Source organism: Salmo salar, chromosome 01 (assembly GCF_965601325.2).
Source record: "Salmo salar chromosome 01, fSalSal1, whole genome shotgun sequence".
Lineage (NCBI taxonomy): Eukaryota > Metazoa > Chordata > Actinopteri > Salmoniformes > Salmonidae > Salmo > Salmo salar.
The window spans coordinates 91440429-91465137 of NC_138291.1; the positions used below are offsets into that span (position 1 = coordinate 91440429).

General features: G+C 45.5%; 1 pseudogene; it reads right to left on the reverse strand.

Annotated features, from left to right (window-relative positions):
* Positions 1-24709, reverse strand: part of LOC106609298 (transformation/transcription domain-associated protein-like) — a 175880-nt pseudogene that overhangs the window by 84668 nt on the left and 66503 nt on the right.

The following is a 24709-nucleotide window of genomic DNA, read 5'->3' on the forward strand; positions in this document are numbered from 1 at the left end:
TTGGTGGCATCTTAATTGGGTAGGATGGGTTCATGGTAATGACTGGAGTGGAATCAGTGAAATGGTATCAAATACATCAAACACATGAAAATATTTTTAGATATACTGTAGGCCTACTGTAGGCAACATGAGTCTCACTAGTGTTGAGTAATGTGCTGTTAAACGTGTTGTAGGTCTTATTTATTTATTTTAATTTAACCTTTATTTTACTACATAAAGGTCTACTTACTCTGCTGGCGTCTTGACCCAGTTTATGCCCTCATTTGCAATGCAAACCATAAGAAATTACTATGGGAATAAATGGAAGAGGCAAGTGGAAGGGGGGAAAAGTAAGGAACTTTTCTGTCGGCCCTGGAGGCCTTTTGGAAACATGTTTTCACAAGGGCTATTAGCAGAACAATAGTCATAATGTGGTCCCAAAAAAACCTCTCTGACATAGGGTCCAGCATATCTATTGATAATGATCGGCCTCGGGCCGATTCCGGTGTGAGTCATCTGGCCCATATGTATTACTTGGGGCTCTGGCCGATTCCGGTGTGAGTTATCTGGCCCAAATGTATTACTTGAGGCTCGGGCCGATTGTAGCTACTCTCTAGCAGATGATTACACGGGCTGCTTTATATAATTAGCATTTCATTATTTATTTATTTTTCTGTATTTTCTCATTGTTTCTGTGATCAACATTTTTTTTATTTTTTTTATTAAATTCTTTAAGAGTCCTGTTTAAGTAGAATTTCAGCATTTTAATACTTTGTGCAAGGCAATTGATCAGCATTAAACATTTTGTGGATGGGGCCTCCCGAGTGACGCAGATGCTGGTTCGATACACGTGCTGGCCACGACCGGGAGACCCATGAGGTAACGTACAATTGGCCTGGCGTCGTCCGGGTTGGGGGAGGGTTTGGCCGGCCAGGTGGTGGACTTTTGGTTTCTTCTGCAAACAACGTTTCTAGGATGGGCTATTAGCAGGACAATAGACTTTTTCCTTTTTTCAGATTACAACTGTTCAATTTCGGTTATTTGAAAACGAAATAATCTCCAAAATATAGTTATTTTTTAAACAAGGACTTGAAAATAAGATCAGGAACTCTGCAAACAACGTTTCCAGTCCAAGAGTGAGAATGGTAAATTACTGTAATTAATACATTCGTTCAATACATTGGAATACAAAATAAGCCATCCATCCACCCATTATGGGCTATTAGCAGGACAATAGATGCTTGCCAAGAAGGAGGGTAGGGGGAGTATTGTATCATTACGGATGAATGATTTCAGTTGATGCCAAACAAGTTAGATCGGGTTTAAATCAGGAGGCCTACATGTAGAAGTGAAACAAATATTTTTTGATATACTGTAGGACTATCGTAGGTGTTGTAGGTCTTTAATTTATTTATTTTGGTGCCACCGTTCCAGGGTTAGGACTGTAACCACCAGAGGACTTGAAAATGAGCCGGTGCTGAGAGGATCACCAAAACAAAAGTTATTTTAGTTTCAGTGCATTTTCTTTAAAGAATAGTATACAGCCTATCAATGTGTAGGCATACTGTGTAATTAATTCGATAATGTGAATGTGTTCTTGCAGAGTATGCAAATTTGCCGACAACCATCCGTGGAGATCAGTGGACAAAGGGCTGGACAATGGGCCGCACCGAAAAAATGCATGGTTCCACAGAATACCAACTGGGGTGGATCCTGAGGCAAACGTGGCTTCTTCATCAACGTCTTTATGCAAGAGGCATCACTACAGTCCCTGGTTCGACGCCAGGCTGTATACATCTGGCAGTGATTGGGAGTCCCATAGGGCGGCGCACAATCGGCCCAGCGTCATCTGGGTTTAGCCAGTGTAGGCAGTCATTGTAAATAAGAATTTGTTCTTAACTGATGTGCCTAGTTAAATAAAGGTTAAATCATTTTATTTTTGCAATTTTGTAATGTGTTTTGTTTAGTAAATTGTTTTGTAAATACTAATTCACATGTGTGGTGCCACTAAATAACAATGAACTATTTAAATCAATATTGTCAATATTTGTATTATAATATTTTTTTAAATTATGATGGAAACGGGGGACAGGGAGTTAAAAAAAATTAACCCCAAAAGGTTCTTTGAGGAACAATTATGAGGGGTGCTTCGAATAACCTTTTTCAAAGATTCTTTGAAGAACTTACAGGGGTTCCCCCACAGTTTCTGAGACTTGTCCAGGATGCTGGCCTTCTAGCCAGAGATCCTCTGTCCAGTGTCTGTGTTCTTTTGCCCATCTTAATCTTTTCTTTTTATTGGCCAGTCTGAGAAATGGCTTTTTCTTTGCAACTCTACCTATTTCGATCTTGCAACCTTTCGATTACTAGTCCAACGCTCTAACCACAAGGCTACCTGCCGCCCTAAGAAGACCAGCATGCCGGAGTCGCCTCTTCACTGTTGATGTTGAGACTGGTGTTTTGCGGGTACTATTTAATGAAGCTATCAGTTGAGGACTTGTGAGGCGTCTGTTTCTCAAACTAGACACTCTAATGTACTTGTCCTCTTGCTCAGTTGTGCACTGGGGCCTCCCACTCCTCTTTCTCTTCTGGTTAGAGCCCTTCTGCGCTGTTCTGTGAAGGGAGTAGTACACCGCGTTGTATGAGATTTTCAGTTTCTTGGCAATTTCTTGCATGGAATAGCCTTAATTTCCCCCGAACAAGCATAGACTGACGATTTCCAGAAGAAAGTTCTTTGTTTCTGGCCATTTTGAGCCTGTAATCGAAACCACAAATGCTGATGCTCCAGATACTTAACTAGTCTAAAAAAGGCCAGTTTTATTGCTTCTTTAACTTCTCTTGGCTTGGGGGCAGTATTTCGACGTCTGGATGAGAAGCGTGCCCAAAGTAAACTGCCTGTTACTCAGGCCCAGAAGCTAGGATATGCATATTGGTAGATTTGGATAGAAAATACTCTAAAGTTTCCAAAACTGTTAAAATAATGTCTGTGAGTATAACAGAACTGATATGGCAGGCGAAAACCTGAGTATGGGTATTTTCAATTGAATGTCTATACAGTGTCTAATGTGTTAGGACACAGATTGCAGTTCCTATGGCTTCCACTAGAAGTCAACAGTCTTTAGACATTGTTTCAGGCTTGTTTTCTGAAAAATGAAGAAGAATGAGACCTTTTTGTCAGTGGACTGAGGAAGAATGCAGAGCTGGTTTGTGCGCGTGACCGATTGCGCAACCTTCGTTGTTTTTCCTTTCTATTGAATACGCTATTGTCCGGTTGAAATATTATTGATTATTTAGACAATTGACAACCTGAGGATTAATTATAAACATCGTTTGACATGTTTCGACGAACATTACCGGTACTATTAGGATGTATTCGTCTGCATGTTTTGACCGCCTTGGAGCCAGTGGATTACTGAACAAAACGCGCCAACAAAACTGAGTTTTTGGGATATAAAGATTTTACTTTATCGAACTTAACAAACATTTATTGTGTATTTGGGACTCTTGTGACTGCAACCATATATAGATCTTCAAGGTAAGTGATTAATTTTATCGCTATTTCTGACTTTTGTAATTCCTTCACTTGGTTGTAAAATATTTGTTTGCTTTTGTAAGCGGGGTGCTGTCCTCAGATAATCGCATGGTATGCTTTTGCCGTAAAGCCTTTTTGAAATCTGACAAAGCTGCTGGATTATCAAGAAATTAATCTTTAAGCCGATGTATAACACTTGTATTTTTTATGAATGTTTATGATGACTATTTCTGTATTTTGAATTTGGCGCTCTGCAATTTCACTGGATGTTGTCGAGGTGGGTCGCTAGCGGAACGCCTGCGCCAGAAAGGTTAATCAGAACAACAGTTTTTAACTGTGCTAACACAATTGCAAAAGTGTTTTCTAATGATCAATTAGCCTTTTAAAATTATAAACTTGGGGCGGCAGGTAGCCTAGTGGTTAGAGCGTTGGACTTGTAACCGAAAGGTCGCAAGATTTATCCCCGAGCTGACAAGGTTTTTATCTGTCGTTCTACCCCTGAACAAGGCAGTTAACCTGTCTGGGCTAGGGGGCAGTATTTTCACGGCCGGATAAAAAACGTACCCGATTTAAACTGGTTACTACTCTTGCCCAGAAACGAGAATATGCATATAATTAGTAGATTTGGATAGAAAACACTCTAAAGTTTCTAAAACTGTTTGAATGGTGTCTGTGAGTATAACAGAACTCATATGGCAGGCCAAAACCTGAGAAGATTCCATACAGGAAGTGCCCTGTCTGACAATTTGTTGTCCTTCTGTTGCATCTACATTTTACATTTTACATTTTAGTCATTTAGCAGACGCTCTTATCCAGAGCGACTTACAGTAGTGAATGCATACATTTCATACATTTTTTTCCTGTGCTGGCCCCCCGTGGGAATCGAACCCACAACCCTGGTGTTGCAAACACCATGCTTTACCAACTGAGCTACAGGGAAGGCATCTCTATCGAAAATACAGCATCTGTGCTGTAACATGACACTTTCTAAGGCTTCCATTGGCTCTCTAAAGCCGTCAGAAAGTGGAATGGGGTGTCTGCTGTCTCTGGGCAAAGTACAGCAGCAGAGTTTGTAAGTGGTCAGCCTGGGGACAGTGAGACTGAGATGCGCCTTCACGAGACCTCGCAATTTTTTTCTTTCAGCCTTTGAATGAATACAACGTTGGCCGGTTGGAATATTATCGCTATTTTACAAGAAAAATAGCATAAAAATGTATTTTAAACAGCGTTTGACATGCTTCTAAGTGCGGTAATGGAATATTTTTAATTATTTTGTCACGAAATGCGCTCGCGCGTTACCCTTCGTATAGTGACCTGAACGCACAAAGAAAATGGAGGTATTTGGATATAACTATGGATTATTTGGAACCAAAACAACATTTGTTGTTGAAGTAGAAGTCCTGGGAGTGCATTCTGATGAAAAACAGCAAAGGTAATCACATTTTTCTAATAGTAATTCTGAGTTTAATGAGCCCCAAACTTGGCGGGTGTCAAAATAGCTAGCCTTGATGGCTGAGCTATGTACTCAGAATATTGCAAAATGTGCTTTCGCCGAAAAGCTATTTCAAAATCTGACACAGTGATTGCATAAAGGAGTTCTGTATCTATAATTCTTAAAATAATTATGTATTTTGTCATCGTTTATGATGAGTAATTTAGTAAATTCACCGGAAGTTTTCGGTGGGGATACAGTTTCTGAACATCACACGCCAATGTAAAAAGCTGTTTTTTTATATAAATATGAACTTGATTGAACAAAACATGCATGTATTGTATAACATAATGTCCTAGGAGTGTCATCTGATGAAGATCATCAAAGGTTAGTGCTTCATTTAGCTGTGTTTTGGGTTTCTGTGACATATATGCTTGCTTGGAAAATGGCTGTGTGATTATTTGTGGCTATGTACTCTCCTAACATAATCTAATGTTTCGCTTTCGCTTTAAAGCCTTATTGAAATCGGACAATGTGGTTAGATTAACGAGAGTCTTATCTTTCAAATGGTGTAAAATAGTCATATGTTTGAAAAATTGAAATTATTGCATTTTTGAGGTTTTGTATTTCGCGCCACGCGGTTCCACTGGCTGTTGAATAGAGTGGGACGTTACGTCCCACCTAGCCCAGACAGGTTAAGCAGCATGGCTACCAAAGCAATCTGCAGCGATACGTCATCCCTTCTGGCTTGTGATTAGTGGGACTATCATTTGTTTTTCAACAGGACAGTGACTCAACACACCTCCAGGCTGTGTAAGGGCTATTTGACCAAGAAGGAGAGTGATGGAGTGCTGCATCAGATGACCTGGCCTCCACAATCACCCGCTCTCAATCCAATTGAGATGGTTTGGGATGAGTTGGACGTGCTGAGTGACTGAAAAGCAGCCAACAAGTGCTCAGCATATGTGGGAACTTCTGGAAATGTAGGAACTCCTATTGAAAAAGCATTCCAGGTGAAGCTGTCAAGAGTGTGCAGAGCTGTCATCAAGGCAAAGGGTGGCTACGTTGAAGAATGTAAAATATAAAATACATTTTGATCTGTTTAACACTTTTTTGATTACTACAGGATTCCATATGTGTCATTTCATAGTTTTGATGTCTTCACTATTATTCTACAATGTAGAAAATAGTAAGAATAAAGAAAAACCCTTGAAAGAGTAGATGTTCACAAACTTTTGACTGGTACTGTACATCAAACACATGGTTTGTCCATATTGTTGCTGCTACCATCTCTTACGACCGAAAAGAGCTTCTGGATGCCACGAAGAGGAACTACGATGTGGGGAATCATGAGCTTCTCGCGGTGAAGATGGCGTAGGAGGAGTGGAGGCACGGGCTGGAGAGGGCAGAACATTCGTTCATTGTGTGGACAGACCACAAGAACCTGGAATATCTCTGCACCGCCAAGCGTCTCAACTCCAGGCAAGCTAGGTGGGCCCTGCTTTTCACTGGTTCAACTTCTCCCTCTCATATCGACCGGGATCCAAGAATGTCAAGCCGGATAAGCTGTCACGACGCTATAGCCTCATCGCTGATTTCCAAAACTGGGGGGGGAGGGGGGGGTACTGTCACACCCTGATCTGTTTCACCTGTCTTTGTGCTTGTCTCCACCCCCCTCCAGGTGTCGGCCATCTTCCCCATTATCCCCTGTGTATTTATACCTGTGTTCTTTGTTTGTCTGTGGCCAGTTCGTCTTGTCTTATCAGGTCCTACCTGCGTGTTTTCCCATCTCCCTGCTTTCTCAAGTTCTGTTTTCTAGTTTCCCTGGTTCTGACCATTCTGCCTGCCCTGACCCCGAGCCTGCCTGCCGTTCTGTACCTGCCTGACTCTGACCCGTTTACGAACCTCTGCCTGTCCTGACCCCGAGCCTGCCTGCTGTTCTGTACCTTATTGACTTTGCCCTGGATTGCGGACCTCTGACTGCCTTTGATCTATATTTTGCCTGCCCCCTGTTTGGGTCAATAAACATCTGTGACTCTAGCTGTCTGCATCTGGTTCTTATTCTGAGTTCTGATAGATGTATAGCACACTGAGAGACAACAAAAAGAAACCAGATGTAGAGGACACTGTGGGACAACAATAAGTCACCAGATTTGTCAACTCTCTCTCAATCTTCTCCTTTCAGTTGTTCTCTCGTTTCTCTTGTCCTCTTCATATCCTCTCCTCCTTCTTTCTCTCCTTGCATCACTCTGAGTTTCATCTCACCTCCAGCTCTCCAACTTTCCTTCCCACTCACTATCTCTTTCTCTATCTTCCTCCTTCCCCTCTTTACTCCCCCCTCTCTCTCTGTGTGTGTGTCTGTCATGCAGAGTAAATGAGTACTTTAGAGAGCTGACATTTGGGAAGGTAGAGAGCCTGAGGGGTTCAACTCACTGTGGCCTTTTAGTGACGCCCCCATCCTGAGTACTGATAGGTAGGGGGGGGGGGGGGGGGGGTGTGTGTGTGTGTGTGTGTGTGTGTGTGGTGTGTGTGTGTGTGTGGTGTGTGTGTGTGTGTGTGTGTGTGTGTGTGTGTGTGTGTGTGTGTGTGGTGTGTGTGTGTGTGTGTCACCTACTCTGGTAGTGGAGTGCGTCTGTCTATGCATTAAGATACGTGTCAGTGTGTGTGTCAAATTACATGTTGTAGACTCACAGTGAAATGCATACTTACGGGCCCTTCCCAACAATGCAGAGAGAAAGACAATAGACAAATAATAGAAAAGTAAAACACATAATCCTGAAGTACACAATGAGTAACAATACCGTGGCTATATACACGGGGTACCAGTACCGAGTCAAAGTGCATGGGTACGAGGTAATTGAGGTAGATATGTACCGATAACTAGGAATAAAGTGACAGATAATGAACAGTAGCAGCTGTGCATGTGATGAGTCAAAAAAGTTAGTGCAAAATAGGGTTAGTGTTTGTTTGTGTTTCCTACCCTGGCAGTGGTGCTGCCTCCACATGAAGATGCTGCTCCAGTGGGAGAGGTCTTCAGAGACAATGGTCAGCCTGTTCCTCCAGGTCTTCACCACAGTCTTCATGTCGTGGAGGCTGGTGTTACGGCCCAGGTTAGCTTTTGAGGATTTTGCAAGAATTGAGGAATAGGGAGGGGGAGAGAGAAGGGGTGAAGAAGAAAGAATGCTTGGTCGAGAACCATGGTGACAGGAAACGATTGGGAAAGAGAAGATGTGTCAGGAGGAGAGAGAGAGAAGTGGTTAACAGAGAAAAAGAAGAGAATGGTAGAGAAGAGGGAGGGATGGAGAGAAATAAAAGAGGGATGACAGTTGGCAGAGTTTCTGTTCTTTCTCTATGACAGTTGAAAAGGCAGTGTGTCCAGGCCAATTCCAAAGCCATTAGCCCACTGTATTACAGGCTAACGATGACTATTGAAAAATCTTTATCTGAAATTAGGTCCGAGAAGCCAGCAACTGATAGATGGATCAGACTGTCTTATCAACCATCTACCTTAAGGGAGCGTCAAATTAAGGCAAGGGCTGGTGGCAGACAGAAAATCATATTACTTTAATGGCTAATCACTTCTTTCAAACATAAATAAAGACCTAAAGATTGAAAATGTGAAAAATAATACACTAGATTGGGTCTCTCCATTCTGAAGGGTCTAAACCTGGAAATGAAATGCCATTGAGCTGCTAGAATCTGTGCATAATGATCAATCATTTTATTATATCAACCCATCAATCAACCTGACAATCAATATGGCTGGTGTGAATTCATTGATCGAAAGTCATTGGAAAGTCCTGCATTTTGATGGCTTGATTCTGAATGCAGTTTGATCCTAGTTATTTACCTGTAGAAAGCCTTTGTTTTAGAGTCACTCAGGACTTTAAGTGTATGGTACTGGAATAGAGACTTACAACTGCAGAGCTCACTAACCAGGAAATAACAGTTACTTTCCTCTGCTTTTATAATGAAATGGACCACACACAAACTAATGTATGGTACTGGAATAGAGACTTACGACTGCAGAGTTCACTAACCAGGAAAGAACAGTTACTTTCCTCTGCTTTTATAATGAAATAGACCACACACAAACGACTGTAGCGGTACTCAATTCAAATACCTGCTTTCAAAAGATAAAAGTCCTAAATCGGTTGGCGAACTTCCCAAAATCAAATCCCCAAGAACAAAATAAATTGGGTAGTACAATATTCTCACAATTATCTATTAATATCAGCTGATGCCACATTTCTAACCTTAATTTTGGAGTGTCCATTCATCATGTAAATGCAATTTTGGAGCAGGTATTTAATCAAACACTATCTGATGGGGGAAAGCAATTACGGACAATCTAAACCTACTGCCTCTTCTCCGTCTCTATTTTTCATCCCTCTCACTCACCCTCTCCTCTTTCTTCCATTCTATTTCACTCTCCTCTCCTCTTTCTTTCTATCCCTCCCTTCCTCCTCTTTCTTTCCCTCCCTCATAGTCTGTCTCTCTTTCTGTTATCTCCCTCTGTTTCACTCATGTCTAATCTAAAAGGTTGTTATTTGCCTTTCAGGGCAGTGTTTTTCCCCTCTTCACTGCCAGAATAGAGACGACTTATCAGTGTCATTCCACAGTAAATTGGCTGGGGTCACTGATGGACTCTTCATTTGGCAGTGATTTAAAATACATTTGTTCCAGCCTTTTATTGCCTCTTGTTTCAGACTTCAGATATATTTGGGTGGTGCTTGTATGTGTGTCTGCCTCCATCTCTTACTTGAAGTATTGGTGTGTGTACGTGGGACACGATGCGAGGCAGTCTCCTCCACTCCCGTATGGCCAGACTGGAGGATCTCCACCAGCTGTTCTATGAAGTTGAGCTGCTGCTCCTCTGGGTGGCAGATAGCCAGGTAAGCACGGTGCATGTTCACCTTCCACGCCATCTCCTTAAGACAGCTCAGCTCCACCTTACAGACAGACAGACAGACAGACAGACAGACAGACAGACAGACAGACAGACAGACAGACAGACAGACAGACAGACAGACAGACAGACAGACAGACAGACAGACAGACAGACAGACAGACAGACAGACAGACAGACAGACAGACAGGCAGGCAGGCACAGGTTATAGACACAGCAAGGGAAACCCATTACCCGTGCACACATGTTAGTTACCTTTGAAAACACAAGATGATACACACACGTAACAAGTGTGCATTTGTCAGTATGTGTGTCACAGCTGTGACAATTTGGACTGCAGTTGTTTGTGTGCATCTCTGAAGTGAATTACTTTATGCCACTGACACAAAGCAGCACTCTAACAGAACACACCAGCTGTTCTAGTCTATGTCCTATTCTATTCATTCTCCTCATCATTTTTAAAGGCCTTCGTGGGTCATGAATAATCAGCCTGACATGGAGGTGGACAGAGAGACTATATTGATCGGCCCACTGAGTGCTTTAACCACAACACTACCAATATCCCAGGGGAGCCTGCCTCCTGCGCAGTCAAACCTGGGCAACATGATTAGTTGTGTGTTTTCCCCTGTCTGTTGATGAGGAAAAGAATTACAGCGATCGGTCAACATGCACTTATCACAGACAAGGGGACATGTGATGAATCTCCAGTAGACAGTGGTGGCCTTATCAGAGGCTTTTTAATTCAAAGCTGTGCCATTCAGTTAGACAGGCTTCCTCTCTGAGCCAGGGGGTACCGAAGGCTCACCACAACAAGCCGGCTCTACTCTGTCTTCTACCACCGCTACATAACAGATGTTGGGCCAATTACTCACTCACAGACATATAAATATTAGATCTATGCAAAACCATGGAGGAAGGAAAGAGGGAGGAAGAAAGGGAGAGAGGGACACATAGAGAGAGAACACGGAGAGAGAATGAATAAGAGAGAATGGAAGAAATAGTGAAAGAGGTAGCTAGTTAAATGTTTTTCTGGACAGTTTAATGAGATGTCAGCTCAGGAGTATTTGTTATGTGTCAGCTACTATCACATTCCCCCCTATACTCTGCTTTAGAAAACATGAAGCCGATAAATTAACCTCCCTAATGCCGGTGTGTGTGTGTGTGTGTGTGTGTGTGTGTGTGTGTGTGTGTGTGTGTGTGTGTGTGTGTGTGTGTGTGTGTGTGTGTGTGTGTGTGTGTGTGTGTGTGTGTGTGTGTGTGTGTGTGTGTGTGTGTGTGTGAGAGAGATATGTGTCAGGGTGTGTGTGTTAGGCATCCCCTACCTGTACCAGTGCTTCCTTCATGGCCCCCCAGTTGGGGACCCTCCAGGCACACTCCAGTAGCAGTTGGGGTTGCTGTTGCCTTTTGACTGGCCGATCTCGGTCAGAGGCTCCCACTGGTTCAACTTTTCAGAACACCTGCAGAGACACGGAGGAACGTTTATATCAAGAGATGTAGTTATACTGAATTTAACTTTCTACATGAGTTACAGGGTAAATCCAGTTATTAAAAAGCAATTACATAGTTATGGCACAGTAACAGTACAAATCCCAACCAGAAGCCATTGATTACAGGCAACATCCACACTGAGCTAAAGGGTAGAGATGCCGCTTTCAAGGAGCGGGTTCCCGAGTAGCGCAGCGGTCTAAGGCACTGCATGTCAGTGCAAGAGGAGTCATTACAGTCCCTGGTTCGAGTCCAGGCTGTATCACATCCGGCTGTGATTGGGAGTCCCGTAGGGTGGCGCACAATTGGCCCAGCGTCGTCCGGGTTTGGCCAGGGTAGTCCATCATTGTAAAAAATTATTTGTTCTTAACTGACTTCCCTAGCTAAATAAAGGTTAAACATTTTTTTTTAAATACACAGATGATGCAATCTCTATTGCACTCCACACTGCCCTTTCACACTTCAACAAAAGGAACACCTATGTGAGAATGCTGTTCATTGACTACAGCTCAGCTTTCAACACCATAGTGGCCTCAAAACTCATCACTAAGCTAAGGACCCTGGGACTAAACACCTCCCTCTGCAACTGGATCCTGGACTTCCTGACGGCCGCCCCAGGTGGTAAGGGTAGGTAACAACCCATCTTCCACACTGATCCTCAACACGGGGCCACCTCAAGGGTGCGTGCTCAGTCCCCTCCTGTACTCCCTGTTCACCCATGACTGCATGGCCAGGCACGACTCTAACACCATCATTAAGTTTGCCTGATCACCGACAATGATGAAACAGCCTATATGGAGGAGGTCAGAGACCTAGCTGTGTGGTGCCCTAATAACAACCTCTCCCTCAATGTGATTAAGACAAAGGAGATGATTGTGGACTACAGGAAAAGGAGGACCGAGCACCATTCTCATCAACGGGGCTGTGGTGGAACAGGTTGAGAGCTTCAAGTTCCTTGGTGCCCACATCACCAAGAAACTATCATGGTCCAAACACACCAAGACAGTCGTGAAGAAGGCATGACAAAGCCTATTCCCCCTCAGGAGACTGAAAACTGCACCATCGAGAGCATCTTGACTGGTTTGGCAACTGCTCGGCCTCCGACTGCAAGGCACTACAGAGGGTAGTGCTTACGGCCCAGTACATCACTGGGACCAAGCTTCCTGCCATCCAGGACATCTATACCAGGCAGTGTCAGAGGAATGCCCTAAAAATTATTAATGTCTCCAGCCACCCTAGTCATAGACTGTTCTCTCTGCTACCGAACGGCAAGCGGAACCGGAGCACCAAGTCTAGGACAAAAAGGATTCTTAACAGCTTCTACCCCCAAGCCATAAGACTCCTGAATAGCTAATCAAATGGCTACACAGACTATTTGCATTGTCACCCCCCCCCCCCCACCCCCTATTTTACCCTGCTGCTACTCTCTGTTAACTATCTATTCATAGTCACTTTAACTCTACCTGCATGTACAGTGGGGAGAACAAGTATTTGATACACTGCCGATTTTGCAGGTTTTCCTACTTACAAAGCATGTAGAGGTCTGTAATTTTTATCATAGGTACACTTCAACTGTGAGAGACGGAATCTAAAACAAAAATCCAGAAAATCACATTGTATGATTTTTAAGTAATTAATTTGCATTAATTACTTAAATTACTGCATGAATTACTTAATTACTTAATTACTTGCGTATGTTACTTAATTACTTAATTACTTGCGTATGTTGTCTGAAAACCTGTACCTGTTGTGGTGGAGTGATGCTCTGCTGTTCGTAGAACTCGGCGGTGCTCTGCTTGGGCTTGCTGTGCAGGCTGAGGCCCTTCTCAAAGGCCTGCTGTTCCAACATCAGAGTGGAGCGCAGCCACAGTTTGTTAGTCTTCCCAAGGTACTTCAACACACAGGGCCTGATGGGGATAAGAGGCACACACTTGGACATGGCCTCCACGAAGCAGCTGAGGGCACTGGACGGGCAGTCCCTCTGAGCCTGGTGGCTCCCACTGCACAGGAACGGACCCATCTCACCTGACAGGGCCTGGGAGGAGAGGGGAAATGACGGGGAGGAAAGGGAGGAGGAGAAGGAGGAAAAGAGGGAAAGGAGAGTCTAGATAAGGCTAGGCGTCCCGCTAGTGGGTCAACTTCCGGTGAAACTGGATGGCAGGCAATTCAAATAAATAATCATACAAATTATGGATATTAAACATTTAGGTACATGCAAGTGTATTATATCGATTGAAAGCTTAAATTCTTGTTAATCTAACTGCACTGTCCAATTTACAGTAGGCTTTACAGCGAAAGAATGCCATGCGATTGTTTGAGGACGGCACCCCACATCAACAAAAAAATCCACCGGCACAGGTCTCATAAATTCACAAATAGCGATTAAATATTCACTTACATTTTGAAAATCTTCCTCTGATTTGTCATCCAAAGGGTCCCAGCTATAACATGTAGTGTCGTTTTGTTAGATAAAATTCTTCATCCCAAAAAGTCTGTTTAGTTGGTGCCATCGATTTGAGTAATCCACCCGTTCAACATGCCAAGATACGAATCCGAAAATCTACCCCTAAACTTTGTTTCAACAAGTCAAAATACATTTCTATTTAATCCTCAGATACCCTAAAATGTAGTCAAACTATAATATTTCATATGGAAAGAAGTATGTTCAATAGGAAAGCAATATTAGCAGGTGCGTGTTGTCTTCATGGCGCGTGCACACACAAATTTCCAAGCAGAGGTCCTTGTACGAAAACTCATATTTCTTACTCGTTTTGGAAGAAACAAGCCTGAAACCTTGAACAGAGACTACTGACCCCCAGTGGAAGCCATAGTAATTGCATACTGGGAGCTAGATTTAATTACTTCCCTATACGTTCCATTGTAATAGCACGGGTTCTCAAAAAACAACAATTCCGGTTGGTTTTTATCTTTGGATTTTCTCCTACCATATCTATTGTGTTATAGTCTCCTACATTATTTTAACATTTCTACAAAGTTCAAAGTGTCTTCTGTCCAATGGTACCACTTATATGCATATCCTGGCTTCAGGGCCTGAGCAACAGGCATTTTACTTTGGGCACGTCAGTCAGGCGGAAATTGAGAAAAAAGGACCCTAGCCTGAAGAAATAATTAAGAAGACAGACAGAGAAGAGTGTTTCTAAAGCCAAAAGCACGCAATATAATGCACAACTAAAATCAAGCTAGAGCTGATTGGAAGCCACCATTAACTACCACAGCTTCATCTCAGAGACAGCCTCAGCTAAAATAACCACATGAAGATATTTATAACCAGATAATTATTAGCGAAAATATGGAACCTATTTATGTCTTGACCCCTGTGTGTCTCTGAGCGACAAACATCATCATTAAGAAGTGTAGTTCTATTTCCAATGTGTTTCAGAGTTAAAAGCTCAATCACTGTCACGACTTCCGCCGAAGTCGGTCCCTCTCCTTGTTCGGGCGGCGTTCGGCGGTCGACGTCACCGGCCTTCTAGCCATCGCTGATCCACTTTTCATTTTCCATTTGTTTTGTCTTTGTTTTACACACCTGGTTTCACTTCCCCAATTACTTGTTCATTATTTAACTCTCTGTTCCCCCATGGTTTTTGTGAGTGATTGTTTGTATGTTATACGGTCCGTTATGTGGGCTTGCTTTCTTGTATTGTATTTGTCTATTTTGAGTAAATTAAGTTTATTTACTCATATCTGCTGTCCTGCACCTGACTCCTCTACACAAGCTACACACAGACCTCATTACAGAATAACTCAACTAAAACGAACACTATCGGTGCAGTCTGCGCAAAGACTTCCGTCGGGAGTTGGCCTGCCGAGACACCACCCTCACGTTGGATCAGCTGGTGGACTCAGGCGCAGCTGGGAATTTTATTGACCGTTCTTTTGCCAATAGTTTAGGGATTCCCCTGGTTCCTGTGGATATGCCCTTCCCTGTGCAAACCCCAGATTGTCGACCATTAAGGTCAGGGCTGATTAGGGAGGCCACCGCTCCACTAGACATGGTTACGCAGGAGGGTCACAAGGAGAGAATCAGTCTCTTCCTTATTGATTCTCCTGCATTTCCCATGGTGCTGGGCCTACCCTGGTTGGCCTGTCATGACCCCACTATTTTGTGGCAACAGAGGGCTCTCAAGGGGTGGTCACGAGAGTGCTCAGGGAGGTGTGTAGGGGTTTCCATCGGTGCGACTACAGTGGAAAGTCCAGACCAGGTCTCCACCGTGCGCATTCCCCCTGAATAGGCCGATTTGGCTCTCGCCTTCTGTAAGAAGAAGGCAACTCAATTACCACCCCATCGACGAGGGGATTGTGCGATAAATCTCCTGGTAGACGCAGCACTTCCCAGGAGTCATGTGTATCCCGTCACAGGTGGAGACGGCAGCTATGGAAACATATGTCTCCGAATCCCTGGGGCAGGGGTACATTCGGCCCTCCACTTCACCTGCCTCCTCGAGTTTATTTTTTGTGAAGAAGAAGGATGGAGGTCTGCGCCCGTGTACTGACTATCGGGGTATCAATCAGATCACTGTGAGGTACAGCTACCCACTGCCTCTTATTGCCAGTGCGATCGAGTCAATGCACAGGGCACGCTTCTTCACAAAACTGGATCTCAGGAGCGCTTACAACCTGGTGTGTATCCAGGAGGGGGACGAGTGGAAGACGGCTTTGAGTCCCATTTCAGGGCACTATGAGTACCTCGTCATGCCGTACGGGTTGATGAATGCTCCATCAGTCTTCCAGGCCTTTGTTGACGAGATTCTCCGGGACCTGCACGGGCAGGGTGTAGTGGTGTATATCGATGACATTCTGATATACTCCGCTACACGTGCCAAGTATGTGTCCCTGGTGCGCAGGATGCTTGGTCGACTGTTGGAGCATGACCTGTATGTCAAGGCTGAGAAATGTCTGTTCTTCCAACAGTCCGTCTCTTTCCTAGGGTACTGCATTTCCACTTCAGGGGTGGAGATGGAGAGTGACCGCATTTCATTAGTGCGTAATTGGCCCTCTCCCACCAAGGTAAAGGAAGTGCAGCAGTTTCTAAGGTTTGCCAACTACTACCGGAGGTTTATCCGGGGTTTTGGTCAGGTAGCGGCTCCCATTACCTCACTGCTGAAGGGGGGACCAGTGCGACTGCAGTGGTCGGCTGAGGCGGACAGGGCTTTTGGTCACCTGAAGGCTCTGTTTACCTCGGCTCCCGTGCTGGCTCATCCGGATCCCTCTTTGGCATTCACAGTGGAGGTGGACGCGTCCGAGGCTGGGATTGGAGCTGTGCTCTCTCAGAGCTCGGGCACGCCACCAAAGCTCTGCCCCTGTGCTTTCTTTTCGAAGAAGCTCAGCCCGGCGGAGCAAAACTATGATGTGAAGGACCGGGAGCTGTTGGCTGTTGTCAAGGCTCTGAAGGCGTGGAGACTTTGGCTTGAGGGGGCTAAACACCCCTTTCTCATCTGGACTGACCACCGCAATCTGGAGTACATCCGGGCAGCAGGGAGACTGAACCCTCGCCAGGCAAGGTGGGCCATGTTCTTTACCCGTTTTGTTTTCACTCTGTCCTACCGACCAGGTTCCCAGAACACTAAGGCAGACGCACTGTCCCGGATGTATGACATGGAAGGAGCAACCCATGGATCATACTCCCATACCTCCAGCCTCTTGCCTGGTGGCACCGGTGGTGTGGGAGTTGGACGTGGACATCGAGCGGGCGTTACGCACAGAGCCCACTCCTCCCCAGTGTCCAGCTGGGCGTCTGTACGTTCCGTCTGCTATCTGCGAACGTTTCATCTATTGGGCCCACACGTCACCCTCCTCTGGTCATCCTGGGATCGGTCGGACAGTGCGTTGCCTTAGTGGGAAGTACTGGTGGTCCACCATGGCCAAGGACGTGAGGGTTTATGTTTCCTCCTGCTCGATGTGCACCCAGTGCAAGGCTCCCAGTCACCTGCCCAGAGGGAAGTTACAACCCCTCCCCGCTTTTCAAAACGGCCGTGGTTGCACCTGTCGGTGGACTTCCTGACAGATCTTCCTCCCTCACAGGGCAACACCACGATCCTGGTCATTGTGGATCGGTTTTCTAAGTCCTGCCGTCTCCTCCCTTTGCCCGGTCTCCCTATGGCCCTACAGACTGGCCCTACAGACTGCGGAGTATGGAAGGCGTTCATGGAAGGTCTGGGGATCTCGGTCAGCCTCACCTCAGGTTTTCACCCCGAGAGTAACGGGCAGGTGGAGAGAGTAAACCAGGATGTGGGTAGGTTTCTGCGGTCATATTGCCAGGACCGGCCGGGGGAGTGGGCGGCGTTCATCCCCTGGGCAGAGATGGCCCAAAACTCACTCTGCCACTCCTCCACTAATCTCTCCCCTTTCCAGTGCGTACTGGGGTATCAGCCGGTTCTGACACCTTGGCATCAGAGCCAGATCGAAGCTCCTGCGGTGGACAAATGGTTTAAGCCCTCGGATGAGACCTGGGACGCTGCTCATGTGCATCTGCAATGGGCCGTGAGGCGACAGAAGGTGAGCACCGACCGCCACCGCAGTGAGGCCCCGTGGGTCTGGCTCTCGACCCGAAACCTGCCCCTCTGCCTGCCCTGCCGGGGCCATTGCAAGTCCTGAGGAGACTGAGCTGGTACAGGTTACAGCTTCCCCCAGATTACCATATTAATCCCTCATTCCATGTGTCTCTCCTCAGGCCGGTGGTGGCTGGTCCACTCCACGAGTCTGTGGTGCGGGAGGTTCCTCCACCCACTCTCGACATCGAGGGGGCCCCGGCGTATGCTGTTCAAACCCTCCTGGACTCGAGGTGTCGGGTGAGGGGCCTTCAGTACCTCGTGGAGTGGGAGGGGTACGGACCGGAGGAGAGATGCTTGGTGCCGGTGGAGGACGTCCTGAACCCTTCGTTGCTGAGGGAGATCCACCAGCTCCACCAGGATCGCCCTGCGCCTCGTCCTCCGGGTCGTCTCCGAGGTCGGTGTCGGCGCACTGCTGGAGCCGCGCTTCAAGGGGGGGTTACTGTCACGACTTCTGCCGAAGTCGGTCCCTCTCCTTGTTCGTTCGGCTGTCGACGTCACCGGCCTCCTAGCCATCGCCGATCCACTTTTCACTTTTTTCTTGTATTGTATTTGCCTATTTTGAGTAAATTACGTTTATTTATTCATATCTGCTGTCCTGCACCAGACACCTATACACAAGCTACACACAGACATCATTACAATCACTTCATATCAGGACCTTTAAATGGGCCTCTTAATACTGGAGCCATCTGGTTCGTTCAACTCATTACGTTTTTATCTTCGTCCATATTTTGCATAAATGAATGGTTCCTCATTAAGAGGAAATTGCATGTTTTAAAGCAGAAATGTGACAGCCAAGGTCAGGCTGACTGCCTTCTAAACTAATGTCACTGAGGTGTGTGTGTGGTGTGTGTGTGTGTGTGTGGGGGGGGGGGGGGAGCTGACAAGTTAGACCAGAACCTGTGACCCGTGTCAGCCCTGTCCAGGTGAATAATGATGACACAGACAATGCCATTAGATCCTTGGACCTCTATCATGGCATGACAACCAGGGTTTTGACTTTAACCTTACACACTAAATTATAAATAGCTAATCTCAATAAATAGCTAATCTCAATAAATACCTCATCTCAATAAATAGCTCATCTCAATAAATAGCTAATCTTAATGTTGCAGATAAAAACAACATCAATAGCCACTGTTATAGAATTACTATTATAATAGATATTCTATTTCTAGGGATCTGACATGATTCCTTCCATCTAAACGTTCTGGAATGTTGCTCCCATCTGAACACACCCCCCATCCCCTACCTGTACCAGTGAGCACAATGCTTTACAAGCCATCGTAGCCTGGCCATTCGGTGCCAACCCTTGAAGTACCTTACTGTGATTGTTTTCAATGAAAATGTTAAAAAAATAAACACAAATTACTTCTTAGCAAAGAGCCATTTCTCAAGCAATAATTTTGCTAGTACTGTCTGGGAGGGGTCTGAGCGTGGAGGGGCTATTATTGGCAGCGAGGTTTGGAACTCTTTCTTATTGGTCTATTAACTAATTTACCGCTTGGTGATATCAACAGGCAGGCCAAAACTCCATCCCACCAAAACAGGCTGAGATTTCAGACAGTCTTTTCAAACAGCTCTTACACCAAAAGGGCATTATCCACAATTATCCAACCTCAGTGTGGAAACAACTGCCAAAATAATGGAAACACCAACATAGTGTCTTAATAGGGCGTTGGGTCACCACGAGCCACAATAGCTTCAATGCACCTTGTGCATAGATTCTACAAGTGTCTGGAACTCTATTCGAAGGATGTGACAAGATTTGTCCACAAAGAAATTCCATAATTTGGGGTTTTGTTGATGGTGATGGAAAATGCTATCTCTAGTGCTGCTCCAGAATCTCCCATAAGTGTTCAGTTGGGGTGATATCTGGTGACAGAGAGCCATGACATATGATTGACATCATTTTCATGCTCATCTAACCATTCAGGGACCACTCGTGCCCTGTGGATGGGGGCATTGTCATCCTATGTGGGCATAGCCATAGTAGCCAAAATACTGGCCTGGAAATTATAGGCAATTAGCAAGACACCCCCAATAAAGGAGTGGTTCTGCAGGTGGGGACCACAGACCACTTCTCAGTTCCTATGCTTCCTGGCTGATGTTCTGGTCACTTTGAATGCTGGCGGTGCTTTCACTCTAGTGGTAGCATGAGACGGAGTCTACAACCCACACAAGTGGCTCAGGTAGTGCAGCTCATCCAGGATGGCACATCAATGCGAGCTGTGGCAAGAAGGTTTGCTGTGTCTGTCAGCATAGTGTCCAGAGCATGGAGGCGCTACCAGGAGACAGGCCAGTACATCAGGAGACGTGGAGGAGGCCGTAGGAGGGCAACAACCCAGCAGCAGGACCGCTACCTCCGCCTTTGTGCAAGGAGGAGCAGGAGAAGCACTGCCAGAGCCCTGCAAAATGACCTCCAGCAGGCCACAAATGTGCATGTGTCTGCTCAAACGGTCAGAAACAGATTCCATGAGGGTGGTATGAGGGCCCGACGTCCACAGGTGGGGGTTGTGCTTACAGCCCAACACCGTGCAGGACGTTTGGCATTTGCCAGAGAACACCAAGATTGGCAAATTCGCCACTGGCGCCCTGTGCTCTTCACAGATGAAAGCAGGTTCACACTGAGCACGTGACAGACGTGATAGAGTCTGGAGACGCCATGGAGAACGTTCTGCTGCCTGCAACATCCTCCAGCATGACCGGTTTGGCGGTGGGTCAGTCATGGTGTGGGGTGGCATTTCTTTGGGGGGCCGCACAGCCCTCCATGTGCTCGCCAGAGGTAGCCTGACTGCCATTAGGTACCGAGATGAGATCCTCAGACCCCTTGTGAGACCATATGCTGGTGCGGTTGGCCCTGGGTTCCTCCTAATGCAAGACAATGCTAGACCTCATGTGGCTGGAGTGTGTCAGCAGTTCCTGCAAGAGGAAGGCATTGATGCTATGGACTGGCCCACCCGTTCCCCAGACCTGAATCCAATTGAGCACATCTGGGACATCATGTCTCGCTCCATCCACCAACGCCACGTTGCACCACAGACTGTCCAGGAGTTGGAGGATGCTTTAGTCCAGGTCTGGGAGGAGATCCCTCAGGAGACCATCCGCCACCTCATCAGGAGCATGCCCAGGCGTTGTAGGGAGGTCATTCAGGCACATGGAGGCCACACACCCTACTGAGCCTCATTTTGACTTGTTTTAAGGACATTACATCAATGTTGGATCAGCCTGTAGTGTGGTTTTCCACTTTAATTTTGAGTGTGACTCCAAATTCAGACCTCCATGGGTTGATAAATTGGATTTCCATTGATTATTTTTGTGTGATTTTGTTGTCAGCACATTCAACTATGTAAAGAAAAAAGTATTTAATAAGATTATTTCATTCATTCAGATCTAGGATGTGTTATTTTAGTGTTCCCTTTATTTTTTGCAGCAGTATATATACTATTCTTACCAAGCTAAATTACCTAACATCATTGGCAAGAAAAAACAAGAACTAAAAAAAAGAAAATTTTAAATGAATTATCACTCAATATAAGATATTTAGGCTGGCTTAGATTTCTTTTTTTTTGCAGTGTGAGGGATACAAAGTATATTTCAATCAATTGCTTCCACACAGGTGTGGTTCCTGGGATAATTAAGCAATTAACATTCCATCATGCTTAGGGTCATGTTAGGATGTTAGAATTCACTTCTTTCCAAGCGTTTCCTTTATTTTACCAGTTAGCTGTATATAAAACACAGGAAAATCGTGTTTATGACTGCACTGAGCCATTCATTTCTAAAACTGATTGGGAGGGTTGCAGAGGAGAATAATAGGATTTTAACCAACAGGACGAGGGTCGGTGTCATAACTTACCTTGACCTCTCTATGGGAATCGTGGAACTTGTCGTGGCGGTTGGTGAGCATGTGAAGCTGGTTGCCTGAGTCTTTTTCCGCCTGCTCCTTGGTGTTGGGGATGGCTGTCTGGTCCCCTGAGGCTAGCTCTATATCGATCTCCACATCCTGGAGAACAGGGAGGAGGAGAGAAAAGACAAAGGAGGGGAGAGGGTTGGTGATTTATTGTCATAATGCAAAAGCACTTAGTCTTTCCCCTTGGAGAGATGCACATCATGATGACATGGGAGAGGAAAAAAGAAAATATTGACTGTTACATAAATACTGCTATGAATACAGCATTACATCTGTGTGGAAAACAGTTTGCTTGAGCAGGAAATACAAGTTAACAAAGAGGGAGCAATAGATGTTATTCCTCTCTAAGAAAAAACACATGGGATAGTGTGTCAGTCAACATGCATCTTGTGTGTGTGTGTGTGTGTGTGTGTGTGTGTGTGTGTGTGTGTGTGTGTGTGTGTGTGTGTGTGTGTGTGTGTGTGTGTGTGTGTGTGTGTGTCCATGTGAACCTTTGACTTCTGTTGCGTGGCGTCCTCACCTCCTCCTCGGTCTCGCTGTTCTCCCTCTCTCTGGGCTCCTGCTTGATGTTGCCATGGCGAAGGCAGTGCGGTCGTGGCTGTCGGCCAGATTGATGACATTGGTAATGGAGGGCAGCATGAACCCTGGCAGCTGGTCCCAATGATGCTGTTACGCTCACATACAGCCAGCAGCAGCTAAAACAGAGACAGCGAGACAGAGAGAGAGAGAGAGAGAGACAGACAGAGAGACAGAGAGAGAGAGAGAGAGAGAGAGAGACAGACAGACAGACAGACAGACAGACAGACAGACAGACAGACAGACAGACAGACAGTCTGTACAGACAGACAGACAGACAGACAGACAGACAGACAGACAGACAGACAGACAGACAGATCACAGAAAGCCAGATTAACAGTTTCTAGGGGGCTGAAGCATTATGGAGACACTTCAAGACAGTCAGAACAGACATTACAGACAAGCTAAATCACATACCACAGTATGAAGTAGGTTTTTGAGCTAAAACAGGACAAACTGTTCAAGTTCAAAGCTGAAGTCAGGAACCTGTTTACAAAGGGCTTAGTCGTAACTGGAATATTCAACACATCTCCAACTGACATCATGATTCCACCCCTCGTCCCAGTCTGCCTCCTTACCTCGATGCATTGCTTGATCCAGAAGTGGCTGCATATGGCCTCTCAGTTCTGAGAGCAGCAGACGTAGAGAAGCCTCTCGTAGACACGTCTCTTCATGGATAGGTCAAACACCTCACAGAATTTAGCCCTGATCAGAGGCTGGGCGCATCACAGCCCAGACAGGAAGGCCAGCTCCAACTTTGACATGATGTCACTTCTTGAGAGACTCTCATCCCAGATTGGACAAAGAGGGTTGAAATGTACAGTGAGGGAAAAAAGTATTTGATCCCCTGCTGATTTTGTACGTTTGCCCACTGACAAAGAAATGATCAGTCCTACTTGGTAGGTTTATCTGAACAGTGAAAGACAGAATAACAACAGAAAAATCCAGAAAAACGCATGTCAAAAATGTTATAAATTGATTTGCATTTTAATGAGGGAAATAAGTATTTGACCCCCTCTCAATCAGAAAGATTTCTGGATCCCAGTTGTCTTTTATACAGGTAACGAGCTGAGATTAGCACTCTTAAAGGGAGTGCTCCTAATCTCAGTTTGTTACCTGTATAAAAGACACCTGTCAACAGAAGCAATCAATCAATCAGATTCCAAACTCTCCACCATGGCCAAGACCAAAGAGCTCTCCAAGGATGTCAGGGACAAGATTGTAGACCTACACGAGGCTGGAATGGGCTACAAGACCATCGCCAAGCAGCTTGGTGAGAAGGTGACAACAGTTGGTGCGTTTATTCGCAAATGGAAGAAACACAAAAGAACTGTCAATATCCCTCGGCCTGGGGCTCCATGCAAGATCTCACCTCGTGGAGTTGCAATGATCATGAGAACGGTGAGGAATCAGCCTCGAACTACACGGGAGGGTCTTGTCAATGATCTCAAGGCAGCTGGGACCATAGTCACCAAGAAAACATTTGGTAAGACACTACGCCGTGAAGGACTGAAATCCTGCAGCTCCCGCAAGGTCCCCCTGCTCAAGAAAGCACATATACATGCCCGTCTGAAGTTTCCCAATGAACATCTGAATGATTCAGAGGACAACTGGGTGAAAGTGTTGTGGTCAGATGAGACCAAAATGGAGCTCTTTGGCATCAACTTATCTCGCCGTGTTTGGAGGAGGAGGAATGCTGCCTATGACCCCAAGAACACCATCCCCACCGTCAAACATGGAGGTGGAAACATTATGCTTTGGGGGTGGTTTTCTGCTAAGGAGACAGGACAACTTCACCGCATCAAAGGGACGATGGACGGGGCCATGTACCGTCAAATCTTGGGAGAGAACCTCCTTCCCTCAGCCAGGGCATTGAAAATGGGTCGTGGATGGGTATTCCAGCATGACAATGACCCAAAACACACGGCCAAGGCAACAAAGGAGTGGCTCAAGAAGAAGCACATTAAGGTCCTGGAGTGGCCTAGCCAGTCTCCAGACCTTCATCCCATAGAAAATCTGTGGAGGGAGCTGAAGGTTCGAGTTGCCAAAAGTCAGCCTCAAAACCTTAATGACTTGGGGAAGATCTGCAAAGAGGAGTGTGACAAAATCCCTCCTGAGATGTGTGCAAACCTGGTGGCCAACTACAAGAAACGTCTGACCTCTGTGATTGCCAACAAGGGTTTTGCCACCAAGTACTAAGTCATGTTTTGCAAAGGGGTCAAATACTTATTTCCCTCATTAAAATGCAAATCATTTTATAACATTTTTGACATGCGTTTTTCTGGATATTTTTGTTTTTTATTCTGTCTCTCAC